Here is a 15,419-nt window from a genome sequence, read left to right as displayed (position 1 = left end):
AGGGCCTGACATACAGTAAATGGTCAATAAATCTTAACTATTTGTACCTTTACTGTTAAAGATGGGAACTTGGAAGTCATTAAATCTTTTGCAAACTTGTTCTTTAGCTATGAAAGATAATGTCTCGATATGTCAGGAAATGCCCTTAAAATGAATATAGTACCTCCACATGCAAAGTGAAGTGTAGAATTTAAGCAATTGCCTTCATTAATTAATCAAGACACTGTTTACCTTAGTGGTTGTTACATGCTTTGGAGAAGAGCTTAATGCACAAAGGTTTACTTTGATATTATTTGTATTACCATTTTGCCAGTTATTTTGGTATTCATTATTTACTAGGATGTGATAAGAATTTGGCTGCAAATAGCTCATTTGGGAGGTAATCCCAGCTAACGTGATCAGGGAGTGGGAAGTGAGACTGGCAGGAGAGGAAGGCCATCAAGGGCATCTTGGTGAGCAGTCACTGCAGTGGGCAGGTGGGCCCAACCCCACTGGGGTCCCTCTGAGACAGTGCAATACATGAACCTGTGGGCTTTGAGCAGTCTCGTCCATCTAGCCCAGTGCTGTGCAAATCTCATCCCTTCCCGTGAGTGCTACCACATGAAGAAGTTTGGGAAGCGTTGATATAAAGAATGGCTGAGAGAGATGTAGAGCCCTAACTGGAAGAGGGGAAAATCTGTGTTAAGTGGGGGGTCAGAAGGTGTGAGGTCAGAGGTGGAGGCTTATGGTCTTTGTCTACTTGGAAAACTGTCTGGGAAAGAGGAATTAGGGTAAAAACAGTGTCAACTGGTGGAAAACACAGGGAGGCAAATACAGGTTCCTATCAGAGCCATCTCAAAGTGAAACGGACTGCTTGGGAAGGGCAGTGTGTTAGCTCATTTGATTCTATAACAATCATGGCGATTGGGATCTTTACTTTTTCCCGCAACCCCCAACCAAACTATACTGTAGATGAGAAAAAGGACGTTTCAGAGGTTTTGTTGTTCACCCAAGGTCACAAAGCTAGAAACAGCAAGTGCACAGATTAGGACTTGAGTTTGTCTGTGTTGGAGCCCATTCCCTTTTCTTTATTTGAGACTAAACTTGTTCTCTCTCCCAGGAAGTGTTCAGGCAGAGCCTGGTTGACTACCTGGAAATTAGGAGGGGTTGCTACCATGGTAGAGAACCAGATGACTTCCAAGCTTTCTTCCATTAACGATTCCGTAAATTGGTGAAATAGCTGTCCTATGCTAAGCCCTCAAAATTCCTTCCTTTAAGAATTATTTCTGGGCTTCCCTGGTGGCGCAGTGGTTGAGAGTCCGCCTGCCGATGCAGGGGACACGGGTTCGTGCCCCGGTCCGGGAAGATCCCACATGCCGCGGAGCGGCTGGGCCCGTGAGCCATGGCCGCTGAGCCTGCGCGTCCGGAGCCTGTGCTCCGCAACGGGAGAGCCCACAGCAGTGAGAGGCCCGCAAAACCCAAAAAAAAAAAAAAAAAAAAGAATTATTTCTTAAGTTAAGAATTTAAGTGCTTGTTTATTTTAGTGGATATTAAGGATTTTTGAATTATCTTTTTTTTTTTTTTTTTTTGCGGTACGCGGGCCTCTCACTGTTGTGGCCTCTCCCGTTGTGGAGCACAGGCTCCGGACGCGCAGGCCCAGTGGCCATGGCTCACGGGCCCAGCTGCTCCGCGGCATGTGGGATCTTCCCGGACCGGGGCACGAACCCATGTCCCCTAGCATCGGCAGGCGGACTCTCAACCACTGCACCACCAGGGAAGCCCCTTGAATTATCTTTGATTTGATACTAATAACACCTGTTTTGTTAATTGTTTACAGCATCCATTATTAACATCTCTTTTTAATTAGACTGAAATATGCTGTTTGAATCAGTTTAGGGAATCAGAGGTGATTACAAATAATCAAGCAAGAAAAGGTTGTAAATTAATAAAGGCTAGAAATGGAAACACAAGAGAAGTCCAGACAGAAAATGCAGAAGGACAGATTACATTGAACTGTGTCTCAGGAAAGATGTGAGAGTCACACAAAACAAGCCCGATGTGAACAGAGACAGCTGAGCTGTAGGAGGTGGGCGTGTGGGGGCAGAAACACCATCCTGTTAGTGGACTCTGCGCTGTTTAGGCTTGAAAAGAATGACAGCTCTTGTTTCTGGCTTTGCAGTTTAAACGAGATGGGTTTAGAAGAGCCCAACAAAGGTTATAAAAGTGTTGGAGTGGGTGGAAAGTTCTGTGAATCAAGTAAGCTGTTACTCTGTCTCCAGCGGCTGGGAGGGGGGGCATCTTCCTCCTTGGTCCAAAGATATTTTATTACTGTTCCCTCAGTGCCCGCTGGGTGGTGCTCCAATTACTGCAGAGAATTCCGTGCCATCTAGTGGGATCTAAGGATGTTACATGTTAGAACCAAAGGCAGGATGTATTCTTTTGAGCTCATGTGAGGATTTCATCTATTGAGAGGACTATCAAGGCTTTTAAAATACCATGTGACATTAAAATGTCTATGCATAAAAGGTGAAAAAAAATGCTACCTCAGAGTCAAGGTTAACATTGTGGGTAGAAAAGTGGATTTCATTCAATATTTTTTTCTACTGAGCTTTAAGAAGAATTCTAATACACCAGGTTCTGGGGCATTTAAGAGGATTTTAACTAACATTAGTATATCTTTTGGCTACCAACACTGCTAAGGAGTCATTTTTCCATGTTTATACATAGTCTTTCAATGTCATCTCCAAAATGGGTAAGTCGTGGATCAGTAATTCTGTCAAATGCAATGATTTGGAGGAAAAAGAGAAAAAGGCAAGCAGAATGAAATTCCATTTGCAGAACTAAGAAGACAAGCCTAGAGTTAAAAGTAGACAGTGTTACTGAGTCCAGGCTTGTACTGCTTGCTGCTTGACAGGCCAGTAAATGGAGAGATGAGCTGTTGGGGCAAGGAATAGTAACTTTATTTGGAAAGCCTGCAGACCAAGATGGTGGACTAGTATCCCAGAGAAGCATTTTACCTGAGTTGGAATTCAGGCTTCTTTTATACTAAAAGGGGAGGAGGTGTGGCTGGTTGTTGCAAACTTCTTGGTGCCAACCAGACCCCAGAGGATATGTGATAATTCTTTGTTCTTGCAGCTGTCCATGTAGGTCTGGTCACCATGTTCCTGTAAACCTCCAACAAGACAACAATTATTATCTGTTCTGCAAATTTTTATCTCTATATGAATGAAAAGTGTTAGACCTTTAAAGGTTAGAGCACTGAGAATAGGCTATCCTGTATATTTCAGGCTATAGGCAACATTCTTTTACAAAACCTGCAGAGCCAGCATGACTAAGCACAGGTAACAGAGCACAAGGGTTAGAGCTAAGGGAATAGATCCAATGTGGAGTCAGGTTTGTTCTTCTCTGTTATATTACTACTGGATGGTTTCAGACTACTTGAGGCACAATCTTAAAATAATTTTTTTCTCCGAAACCCAATCCTGGGCCAATCCAAATATTTGCTTTCTCCAGTCCTACACTTGAACTGCCAGGCTGCTAGAAAAGCATCTCATAGCAGGGTAGCTTGGTGCCATGACACAGTCAAAGTTTTGTATAGAGGGTTGGAAACATGACAACTTGAATGCATTCTTCCTTACTGTCACTGCCACTCCAGCACAGCTCCCTCTGAGCCACTGAGTTCCTGGGTCTGAGGTGGCTGGAGGGTGCCAGCTCTTTCTGAGTCCTCATGAAAAAGCCAACTGGACTTTCTCCCCAGGGGCCAACTGGAACCCCCTCTTTGCTCCCACCTAAGGGTAACAAAAATGTGCATAGCAATAGTGTTCCTAACAGCAAAATTGAAAACCACCTACACGTCAGTTAGGAACAAAGTGAATTGATCAGCTGTGATATATTTGTACAATGGAACGTTATATTATACAGCAGTGACAAAGAAGGAACTAGACTTCCATGTTTCCCATGAAAAAAAGCAAGTATTACTTATGCAGTAAGTTAATAACTGTGAAATAATACTATATACATATATATGTAGTAAAAAAATAAAGGATAGCAGCTACTTTTAGGAAGGGAAAAGCATGGGAAAAGCATTTTGGGGGAGATACATACAGGGGCTTCAATTATAACTGTAAACCTCGATTTGTGAGCTGAGTGGTGGGTGGAGACAGGACCATTAAGACACAGTTTATGATTTTTTGCATGTCTCAAATAATTAAAAGGAGAAAGGGGAGAAGAAGAAAGAGGATAGGAGGATGAGGGAAGATGAGGAGGACATTAAGAGGGGAGAAGAGGAGAGGAAAGGAAGAGGAAGAAAACCAACTCGGAAGGACCAGGAATAGGAACTAGCAGGCCAGTGAGTTCCAGGAAGTTTTTGGTTTAGTCAAGAAGTCACCATCACAGAGACTCAGCACAGAAAGAGGGACTACTGAGAGGATGAGTCTGCAGTCAGAGTGTGGGTAAGAAGGCAGTCTTTCAAATGGAGCAGATTCATTCATTCAACATGTATTTGTTAACTCTGTGTGGTCCGCCCTGTTTCAGGATACAGCAGTGGACAAAACAGCCAAGAATGTACCCTGATGGGGCTGAGATGTTGCAGACAAATTCATTCTGTGTCCAACCTGTTGTGAACTTTCCAGCTAGGCACCCTGGAAAAGAAGGAGATTTATTAATTCTACAAATATGTACTGAACACTTCAGAGATGGCAAACATTGCTGGGTACTGGGGAGATGGGATGAGTCCTTGTCTTCAAGGAGCTCACAGTGCACTGGAGAGAGCCAGGTATGTACTTACACGTTGAAGTTCTGGGTGCTGGAGGAATACACGAAGTACCCTGGGAACTCAAAGATTGGGGGGTGGGTGTTGGGAGTCAGGTTCTGCTTCGAAATAGAGTTGATGATCTTGTGGAATCATGATGGGAGTTGAGTCAGTTCATTAGCGTGGATTAAAGATTCTGCCTGTGGAGTATATAGGTAAGGTTAGCTGTACGCACCAGGGCACTGGGAGAATCTGTTACCCAAAACCTGTTCCCTTACCCTCATGTCTGCTCTCCTAACACCAGAACTTCACTCCATTGCCTCAAGATATTTCTCTCTCTCTCTTCCAGTTTTATTGAGATATAATTGACATACAGGACTGTATAAGTTTAAGGTGTACAGATAATGATTTGACTTACATACATCATGAAATGATTACAATAGGGTTAGTGAACATCCATCATCTTATATAGATATAACACTTAAGAAATAGAAAAAATATATATTTTTTCCTTGTAATGGGAGTTCAGGGTTTACTCTCTTGCCAACTTTCATATATAACATACAGCAGTGTTAATTATATTGATCATGTTGTACGGTATATCCCTAGTACTTCTCTATCTTATAATTGGAAGTTTGTAACTTTTGGCTGCCTTCATCTAATTCCCCCTTTCCCCACCCCCCACCTCTGGTAACTACAAATCTGACCTCTTTTTCTCTGAGTGTGTTTGTTTGTTTGGTTTTGAAGTATAATTGACCTACAACACTATGTTAGTTCCTGGTACACAACAGCAAAAATAAACAAACGGGAAAATGCTTTTGTTTTGCAAATGTTTCCCATTTGTTTATTTTTGGTGTTTTTGTACATGGTGTGAGAAAGTAGTCCAGTTTGATTCTTTTGCATGTACCTGTCCAGTTTTCCCAACACCACTTATTGAAGAGGCTATCTTCCCCCCCACCATTGTAATATTCTTGCCTCCTTTGTTTTAGATTAATTGACCATGTAAGTGTGGGGTCTTCTGGGCTCTCTATTCTGTTCCATTGATCTATGTGTCTGTTTTTGTGCAAGTACCATACTGTTTTGATTACTGTAGCTTTTTAGAATAGCTGGATATCAGGGAGCATGATGCCTCCAGTTTTGTTCTTTTTTCTTAAGATTGTTTTGGGTATTTGGGATTTTTTGTGTTTCCATACAAATTTTAGAATTATTTGTTCTTGTTCTGTGAAAAATGTCCTTGGTATTTTGATAGGGATTACATTGAATCTGTAGATTGCCTTGGCTTGTATGGTCATTTTAACAATTTTAGTTCTCCCAATCCATGAGCATGGTATATCTTTCCATTTATTTATGTCATTTTCAATGTCTTTTTATCAGTGTCTTATAGTTTTCTGAGTACAGGCCTTTTACTTCCTTAATTAGATTTATTCCCAGGTATTTGATTCTTATGGATGGAATTGTAAATGAGATTGTTTCCTTGATTTCTCTTTCTGACAGTTCATTGTTAGTGTATAAAATTGCAACAGATGTCTGTATATTAATTTTATATTCTGCAACTTTACTGAATTCATTGATGAGCTCTAGTAGTTTTTGGGATTTTCTATGTATAGCATCATGCCATCTGCAAACAGTGACAGTTTTTCAATACATTTTTATTATTTTGAATGCAAGCTATTGTATTGAAAGATATTTTATAAAATAAAGTCTTTATATTCTAGCTTGTAACTTTAATATTTTGACAAGAACTATGCTCTAAAATGTCTCATTAACAAAATCACATAAATATATGTGACATTCTGAGAGATACACTGTAATATAAAATATGGACACAGTGTGTGTTTGCTCTTATTTTCTTAGGAGCTGTGGATGAGAGAGTGGCTTCAGCTGGGAAAGTATCCATGAAGGAGGTGGGAAAGGGTATCAGCAGTTGGGGAAGGAAAAGGGACCTAGTCGTGAACCATGATGGAAAAGAGACCCTTTCCATCAACATTGCTCTGGAACTCTGTATTTTTTCCTCTCTGAGTGACAATTGTTTTGATACATGAAGCAAATAAGAAAAAACCCTCTATGTATGCATTCAGTGATGATTTTTTGTGCTTACTACTTGCCAGGTATGTTCGGGTCCCCGTGATAGGCCCAAGGGGCAGGGCCCAAAGCACTTAGGTAGTTACCACCTATAGTGTTTGTTCTGCTGCAGGAGTGAAGTCGTGGTCTGTGAAAACCTAAGCCCAACTCATCAAAGCCACAGTACTAGACATTTAGCTTCCAAAATGGTTTGAAATTCTGTTTCCAAGTCCTGTCTTAAGAAGGACTTGAGTTCGTAAAGGTTTTTGTATGGGGGAAACCACTCGTTAGAGCTGGAAAATCTTACTGCTTCCTTTACTGGTTTCTCTCTCTCACTCTTTTTTAAAAACTTCTGGAAACTGCATTTTGTAGGTCTGAGAGGAAAAGTTAATCTCTGCTTCACTCCTTTGCAATTCTCAGATGGGATAGTTTGCTTTTAAGCTGCAGGGAAATAGATTAGGGAACTATTGGAGAAGTTTCTCTCAGCACTTTGAACACAGAAACATTTTGTGGATGAGTAACTGCAGTGCCCTTGGGAGAATTTCCAGGAATCTGTGACTGCTGGATTTATCTACCCCAGGCAAGATGCCGTCATCCCTTTTTTGGAGAACTATAAGACTAGATCCAGGCAAGTTCCTCTTTGCATATAGGGACTTAGAGGAAAGCAGGGTGGGGTGGGCTAGAGGGGAAATAATGAATACAGTGAATGGAATTCGTATCATTCACAAAACGTTTGAGGCCCTTCTCTTTGCCAGCACTGTGCTAAGCTCCAAAGTGGAAAGTAACACTGAGTCTTGTCCTCAGGGAGCTCATAGACAAATGGGTAAGACATTTCATGTGAAACTTGAGTTGAGTACGTGTCAGGGAAGGCCTGAGCCGAGTCCTGAGGGAGGGGTCTTTGACCGGGGGAGGTGTGGGGAAAGGGCTTTCCAGCTTGCAGATATCCTGCACATACAAGGGTGGCTGGGACCTGTGAGCAACCAGAGGAAAGAGGAAGAGGAGGCTGAAGGGTGAGGCGGAGCCTCGGTACCACGTCTGCTGTGCTGAGAAATCTGACAGCCTCCTCGGTATTCCACAGAGGTGCAGGGATCCTGAGTGAGGCGATGAACTTTCAGAGGGGGCTTATTTCTTTAGTCTTTGTATTTTCTGTTACAAAATTTTAAAATCTCATTGGAGAAAATGTGGAGGTTAGAAAGGTGTCAAGAGAAAATATAAAACCAACTCTAATCCCACCACACAGAGACAACCATTGCTACTATTTTGGTATATTTGCTATAGAAGTTTTTACATGTATGTTTGTGATCATTTTATATATAAAACTGTATTTTTCTTTTTTCATTAATACTAATTCCTGGACATTTTCTTACTTTCTATTTTTTTATTAATAAAATTAAAAATGTGAAATGGGAATTCCCTGGTGGTCCAGTGGTTAGGACTCTGTGATCTCCCTGCTGAAGGCCTGGGTTGGATCTCTGGTGGGGGAACTAAGATCCCTCAAGCCATGGGGCATGGCCTAAATAAATAAATAAATAAAAATGTGAAATTATTTTAGGTTTACAGAAGCGTTCCAAAAGCCATGAAAAAGTTCCTGTATGTCCTTCACCAGCTATCCCTAATGTTAGCTTTTTACTTTCTCTCATCTCTGTCAAAATGTACTTATCTCCCTCATATTTCCCCTGAGATTTCTAAAGTGACAGATTACTAGCCTGGAACACTGACCCATAGTCCTGTGAGTCAACGGACACTCCCGGCCTGAAACACAACCGCAGTTGGACAGGGCACTGCTGGAGTCACCAGGCGTTGACCTGGAGCAGGGGATTCTGGGTGGAAGCAGTGCTGGGCGGGGAGGTGCTGCTGAGCAGATGAGATCTCAGGACCCTCAGCTTGACCTGGCGGGAGCAGCTGCCAGCATGACTTCTAGATAAATCCTCACTCGCTAAGATATTAAGTGATCTGCTCATGCTTCTCCTGATATTTTATTATAGAAAAGTAATAAAACAGAGTTTCTGCGTGATCTTGACCAGCTTAGACCCCGAGTCTGATCCAACATTTACCTGCGTTGCTCAAAGCCAATATGAAATGATTTCCGATCTGTTCTAAAGTCCTGGGGTAAATCACTCTGTCCTCACAGATCATCCAAGGAAAACATCAAGTACTGGCAAAAGTCATCACTCATGATGGAAATAAACCATACCCAAGCCCCAGTCCTGGACTCTGTCTGTACCTTTCACCATCCAGTGTAAGCTCTTCCTTTTAAAAACACTCTTAGTACTTATTTGTTCTCTCTTAGGATCATTTTCATGTTATGCAGTGTGTGTGTGTGTGTGTGTGTGTGTGTGTGTGTATTTCTTATTATTGTTTCATTTTTGCATATTGCACAGTGCTCAGAACAGTACCTAGCTATTACATGCTAAATAAAAAATTTTTTCATTTAAATTTATTATCTCTATACCCTTTCCCTTGGAGAAGTGATGGAGCCTCACAGCTTCAATGAATACATTTTAATACGTACATTTTAGTACCTAAATTCTGGGATCTCCAACTGCTTCCTAACTGGTTCTACTTTAATAATCTAATTTAATTGCAAGTTATAAAAGACTAAAATTGAGATAATCCCCTCTTTCAGTCTCTTCCTGTGATGGGCTGAATTGTGTCCCCCACCCCAAATTCAAATGTTGAAGTCCTAACCCCTAGTGCCTTAGAATGTGACTATATTTGGAGATGGGGTCCTTGAAGAGGTGAATGAGGTAGAATAAGGTCACCTGGGTGGGCCTTAATCTACTATGACTGGGTGTCCCTGTAAGAAGAGGAGATAGGACACAGACAAGCATGGAGGGAAGACAGCCATCTACAAGCCAAGGAGAGAGGCCTTGGAAGAACCAACGCAGGCGACACCCTGATTTTGGACTTCTTGCCTGCAGAACTGTGTGGAAATACCTCTCTTATTTAAGCCACACACTCTATGGTATGGCAGCCCAAGCAAACGAGTACACTTCCCTCACCCGAACTCTGAACTGGCTTTCCCAGGGAACCTCCGTATTTCTGCCACCCTGCCATCCTTCTCTCAGGCACATGTATTTGAAGTCTCTTTTCCAGCTCTCAGCTCATTTGATCATCACTAAATGTGTGTTGTGCATTCTTTCTCCCCTTCATTGGCACTGCTGTTTTTCTAGTCCAGCTCAGTGTCAACCCTTACTTAATAGCCTTTATACATTTCTCTTCATACACAGATCTTGGTCTCTGATTTCTCTTTTATGATATGGGCCCAAATGTACTCTGAGTGCAGCTCACACTGAATGATTGACATTGGACCACATCTTCGCCCACGTCGTTGCCTCTGCTGGCGGTGCCCTTTTCTCTCTCCTCCAGGGCTTGGTCATCTGTGGCTCTGGACGTGTAAGTCCACGCCTTCTTGCTCACCTCTCATTTGACCTCTACTCCTGACTTTGGTGTATGTCCTTAACATCCCTAGTCTCAGCCTCCTAATCTGTCTTTCTGCTCTTTTTCCATACCAGCTATAGTTTAGAATATTAAATTAACATTGAATATCCCCTGTAACTGACGAGGTACTTTTCCTTATATTCTATCATATGTACGGGAAGCAGACACTAACAATTCATGTGGGGTCACGTTAGAGGTTTTGGTTTAGCCTCAGTGTTTTATTAGTTTTGAGCCTTTGGGAGAGACCTATGACTTTTTAAAAATCTCAACTCTAAAGCAAAGATAATAGTATTTAATTTCACTTGAGCATTATGAAGAAAAATAGATTAGTAAGGCACTAAGAAAGCAATATTCAGGTTATTTGCTGTAGTTGGCTTTCTTGAAATTTCCCATATGGCCTTTTATTGCCACTGGCCCTGTCTTCAAGTGCCTGGTAACCTTTCTGCAAACTGATTTTGTGTGTCATGTATTCTTTCTGATTTCTACAGCACCTAGTTGTTTCTTAATAAATACTGAAAAAATTAAAAAAGCTAACTCCTAAAATCACAGAAGTTGAAAAGCCTTCTAAGGAGGGTGATTATTCAGTCCACTCTGCATGAGGTGGTTCTGTTTCCCCAGCCTGATTATTATAGCACCACCCCACTCTCAAAACTGTGCTTATTGGACAATAAATTATATGGTCACCCTCCCCATGAATGACTCTGCTTAAACAGAATTGTGGTAGTTTATTTCACAAAGATAAAAGGGGCACAGGGCAAACTTCCTAAAAGGAAGAAAAGCCTGAAGATAAAGACAGTTGAAGCCAAAAGTACAAGTTCTACTTGGGAGACTATTTCAGCTAATGGACATTATAAACCACGTGGGTAAATGGATTTTCCTTAAATGTTTGAATGTCAGATGAGATAAACCAGCTGCACTTCACTGCAATATTGCCAAGTTTAGTTTTTGAGTTAACTCTTGGCAGATACACTTGGAGTCTGTACAGCTCAAAAGCTATTAATCAAACAGCTAAAACTTGTGTTGTTAAAAGATAAATATGTTGTCTATATCTGATATTAATAGTTTTTGTTTGTTTTTAATTACCCAAGTAATCTGTATACATTTTTGTTATTAGTTAAAATGTCAAAATACAGAGTAAAAAAAAAGTCTCCCCTCCATTACCTCTCACCCAACCAATCTCACGTTTCCACATGTAAGCCAATTTTAACCAGAAACAATACAAAATAAAGATTGAGTACAAGTAAATTATAAATATTAACTATTCTATAAATATAACAAATTAATAATTTAAAATAAATAGTTCAAGAAGACAATTTGGCAAAAACATGCTACTAAACAACCAATGGGTCACTGAAAAAATCAAAGTGGAAATCAAAAAACACCTGGAGAAAAATGAAAATGGAGACTCAACAATCCAAAAACTAAGCGATAAAGCAAAAGCAGTTCTAAGAGCAAAGTTTATAGTGATACAAGTCTATTTCTGGAAACAAGAAATTTTTCAAATAAAAAAATCTTTACACCTTAAGGAACTAGAAAAAGAAGAACAAACAAAACCCAAGGTTAGTAGAAGGAAAGAAATAATAAAGATCAGAGTAGAAACAAATAAAATACAGACTAAAAAAATAGCAGAATAGATCAATGAACTATGAGCTGGTTCTTTAAAAAGATAAACAAGGGCTTCCCAGGTGGCGCAGTGGTTGAGAGTCCGCCTGCCGATGCGGGGGACATGGGTTCGTGCCCCGGTCCGGAAGATCCCATGTGCCATGGAGCGGCTGGGCCCGTGAGCCATGGCCGCTGAGCCTGTGCGTCCGGAGACTGTGCACCACAACGGGAGAGGCCACAACAGTGAGAGGCCTGCGTACGGCAAAAAAAAAAAAAAAAAGATAAACAAAACTGACAAACCTTTAGCCAGACTTAACAAGAAAAAAAGAGAGAGGGCCCAAATAAAATCAGAAATGAAGAGAAAGTTACAACTGACACCACAGAAACACAAAGGATCATAAGAGACTACTACAAACAATAATATGCCAATAAAATGGGCAACCTAGAAGAAACGGACAAATTCCTAGAAAAGTACCATCTCCTAAGACTGAATCAGGAAGAGATAGAAAATACGACAGACTGATTACCAGTAATGAAATTGAATCAGTAATAAAAAAAACACCCAGCAAACAAAAGCCCAGGACTAGATGGCTTCATGAGTGAATTATAGAAACATTTAAAGAGTTAACACATATATTTCTCAGACCATTCCAAAAATTGAAGAGGAGGGAATGCTTCCAAACTCGTTCTAGGAGGACATTACCTTGAACCCTAACTGGATAAAGCCACCACGGAAAAACAAAATTACAGGCCAATATCACTGATGAACATAGATGCAAAAAATCCTCAACAAAATATTAGCAAATGAATTCAACAATACCTTAAAAGGATCATACACCATGATCAAGTGAGATTTAGTCTAGGGCTGCAAGGATGGTTCAACATGTGTAATTCAACCAACATGATACACCACACTGAATAATAAAAATCATATGATCGGACTTCCCTGGTGGTGCATTGGTTAAGAATCTGCCTGCCAATGCAGGGGACACAGGTTCGATCCCCGGTCCAGGAAGATCCCACATGCCGTGGAGCAGCTAAGCCTGTGCACCACAACTACTGAGCCTGTGCTCTTGAGCCCACGAGCCACAACTACTGAGCCCACGTGCCACAACTACTGAAGCCCGCGTGCCTAGAGCCCGTGCTCCACAACAAGAGAAGCCACTGCAATGAAAAGCCTGCATACCACAATGAAGAGTAGCCCCCACTTGCCGCAACTAGAGAAAGCCCGCACGCAGCAACGAAGACCCAACGCAGCCAAAAATAAATAAATAATAAATAAATAAATTTCTAAAAAATAAAAAATAAAAAAATCATATGATCATCTCAATACATGGAATAAAAGCTGTTTACAAAATTCAACATCCACTCATGATAAAAACTCTCAAAAAAGAGGGTAGAGAGGGAACATACTTCAACATAATAGAGGCCGTATATTACAAACCTACAGCCAGTATTACACTCAATGGTGAAAAGCTGAAAGCATTTCAGCTAAGATCAAGACAAGGGTGCCCACTCTTGTCACCTTTATTCAATATTGCAGTGTGAGCCCTAAATCTCTCTTGTGCCAAAGGAAATAACTGGCATGAGGAAAGGCCAGTTATATATTTAGTTCATGGCATACTGTGGTTAGAATTACGATCCTTAGCTTTGTTCTTAATGAACTGACTGACTTTAGGGAAATAAAAAGAAAGTGCATGGAGGGGATAAAAGAAGATACAAAATTTCCAGACACTAGCAGAAGGACTGTTTCTCTCCTGGCTTTCCACTTGGTTGGCAACTCTTATTTGCCAAAATCCTGGTGCTCATCCTCACATGAACGGGTCCACAGGCACCTTGACTCCTCATTTAAAAATCAAATGCATCACTTTCTTCCCACAAATCTGCCATCTATTATTTGATTCCTCAACATATCTAAGAGAAAACCATCCTCTCCAACACCCAGATAAGTAACCTCTAAATCTGGATGGATAGAATACAGGAGTGGGCACAACATCTTTTGTGGAAGGACATAATCCTGCCCAAATTGTACAACTTGAATTCAATCATGAGGAAACATGGGCGAGGAACAGAATCACTGGCTAGTCCTCTTCAGAAGTACCAAGGACATGAAGGACAAGAAATGGCTCAGGAGCTGTCCCGTGTAAAGAAGACTGAGGAAGCAGGACAACTGAATGCAATGTGGGATCCTGGATGGGAAAGGCAGACAGCAGCGGGAAAATATCTTTGGGATCAGCTGATGAAGGTCGATAGGTAATTTTCGGTGCTTTTTTTGTACTTTTTAATAAGTCTGAATTATTTCAAACTGAAAAGTTTAAATTGAAATATCAGTTAAACTATATATCATTTTGCAGACTGGCACTCAGTGCTGACAGAATGACAAGACCGAAGAGCTGAGTGGAAGTGTGGAGTGGCTGTGGGTATGCTGGGTGCCTGAAGGAGGTGGCCCTGGAAGCAGGCCTGGACCAGATGCGAGAGGGGTGAAATATCACACTGGGGGACAGAGTTTTAACAGCGACAAAACTGGGCCTTCCTGTGAAGCAGTGGACTTCTCTTCATTCTCCTTTCCCTCCAAATTATGAGAAGCATTTTCTTCTTTTATTTTTTATTTAAAATAAATTTATTTATTTTATTTTTGGCTACGTTGGGTCTTTGTTGCTGCTTGTGGACTTTCTCTAGTCGTGGTGAGTGGGGGCTACTCTTTGTTGGGGTCCACAGGCTTCTCATGGTGGTGTCTTCTCTTGTTGTAGAGCAGGGGCTGTAGGCACACAGGCTTCAGTAGTTGTGGCACATGGGCTCAGTACTTGTGGCGCACGGGCTTAGTTGCTCCATGGCATGTGGGATCCTCCCGGACCAGGGCTCGAAATTGTGTCCCCTGCATTGGCAGACGGATTCTTAACCTCTGCACCACCAGAGAAGTCTTCTATTTTCTTCTTTTAAACAGTAAAAATTGTCATTTTATTAAGTTACTTTCATTTGTGTAAGATGATTGTCAAGCCCAAACTCACACATTGCTATGGAAGTTAAAGATAACATACAGAAAATGTAAAAATAATGTTCAGAAAGTGCATTTTATAATAAAGCATAGGAATAGTGAAAGACAAAACCAAATAAATAAATCTGAATCATCTGGACTCTGCACTCTCTTCCCTGCCTCCCTGTCCTGGTCTCCCTCATCCCATCTGTCACTAGGAGCTGCCAAGTCTGCCTTCACACTAGTTCTTGCACTGGGATTGGAATCAGAAAGCTTGGGTTCTCGTCCTGACAATTCCATGGCTGAGTGTCCCCATGTGCTGGGTTTGGGGACTGGGCCATAGATGGGGTCCAGTCCCTGTGTGTGGGGTAACATGTATCTACTTGTTTGAGTTCAACCTTCCTTCCAGTAAGAGTAAGGAGGCTGTTGGTTTTTTGATGAGTTGACAATAAGTGAGCACATTTTTCAAACAGAGACGTTAGTTTTTCTGGATAAATCTTGGTTTAAACTTGTCTTGCTATTTTCCCTCCTGGCAGAGTTCTGGTCCTACCTTTAGAAACAACAGTCCTCATCCTCAAGCTTAGATGCAAAGTTGGACATCTTCCAACTTCA

At 41.2% G+C, this 15,419-nt stretch overlaps 1 long non-coding RNA gene across 1 annotated transcript in view; it reads left to right on the top strand.

Annotated features, from left to right (window-relative positions):
• LOC309814000 overlaps positions 1-15,419 on the top strand; it is a 62,812-nt gene extending 47,393 nt beyond the window's left edge. The window contains exon 3 of the long non-coding RNA XR_014295572.1: positions 15,344-15,419. This is a non-coding gene — a long non-coding RNA (uncharacterized lncRNA). The remainder of the gene's footprint in view (positions 1-15,343) is intronic.

This window comes from Mesoplodon mirus, assembly GCF_964341445.2.
Source record: "Mesoplodon mirus genome assembly, chromosome: 12".
In the NCBI taxonomy this organism is placed as follows: Eukaryota; Metazoa; Chordata; class Mammalia; order Artiodactyla; family Ziphiidae; genus Mesoplodon; species Mesoplodon mirus.
The sequence above is the reverse complement of the archived record's forward strand: the minus strand, read 5'-3'. Positions and strand labels throughout refer to the sequence as shown.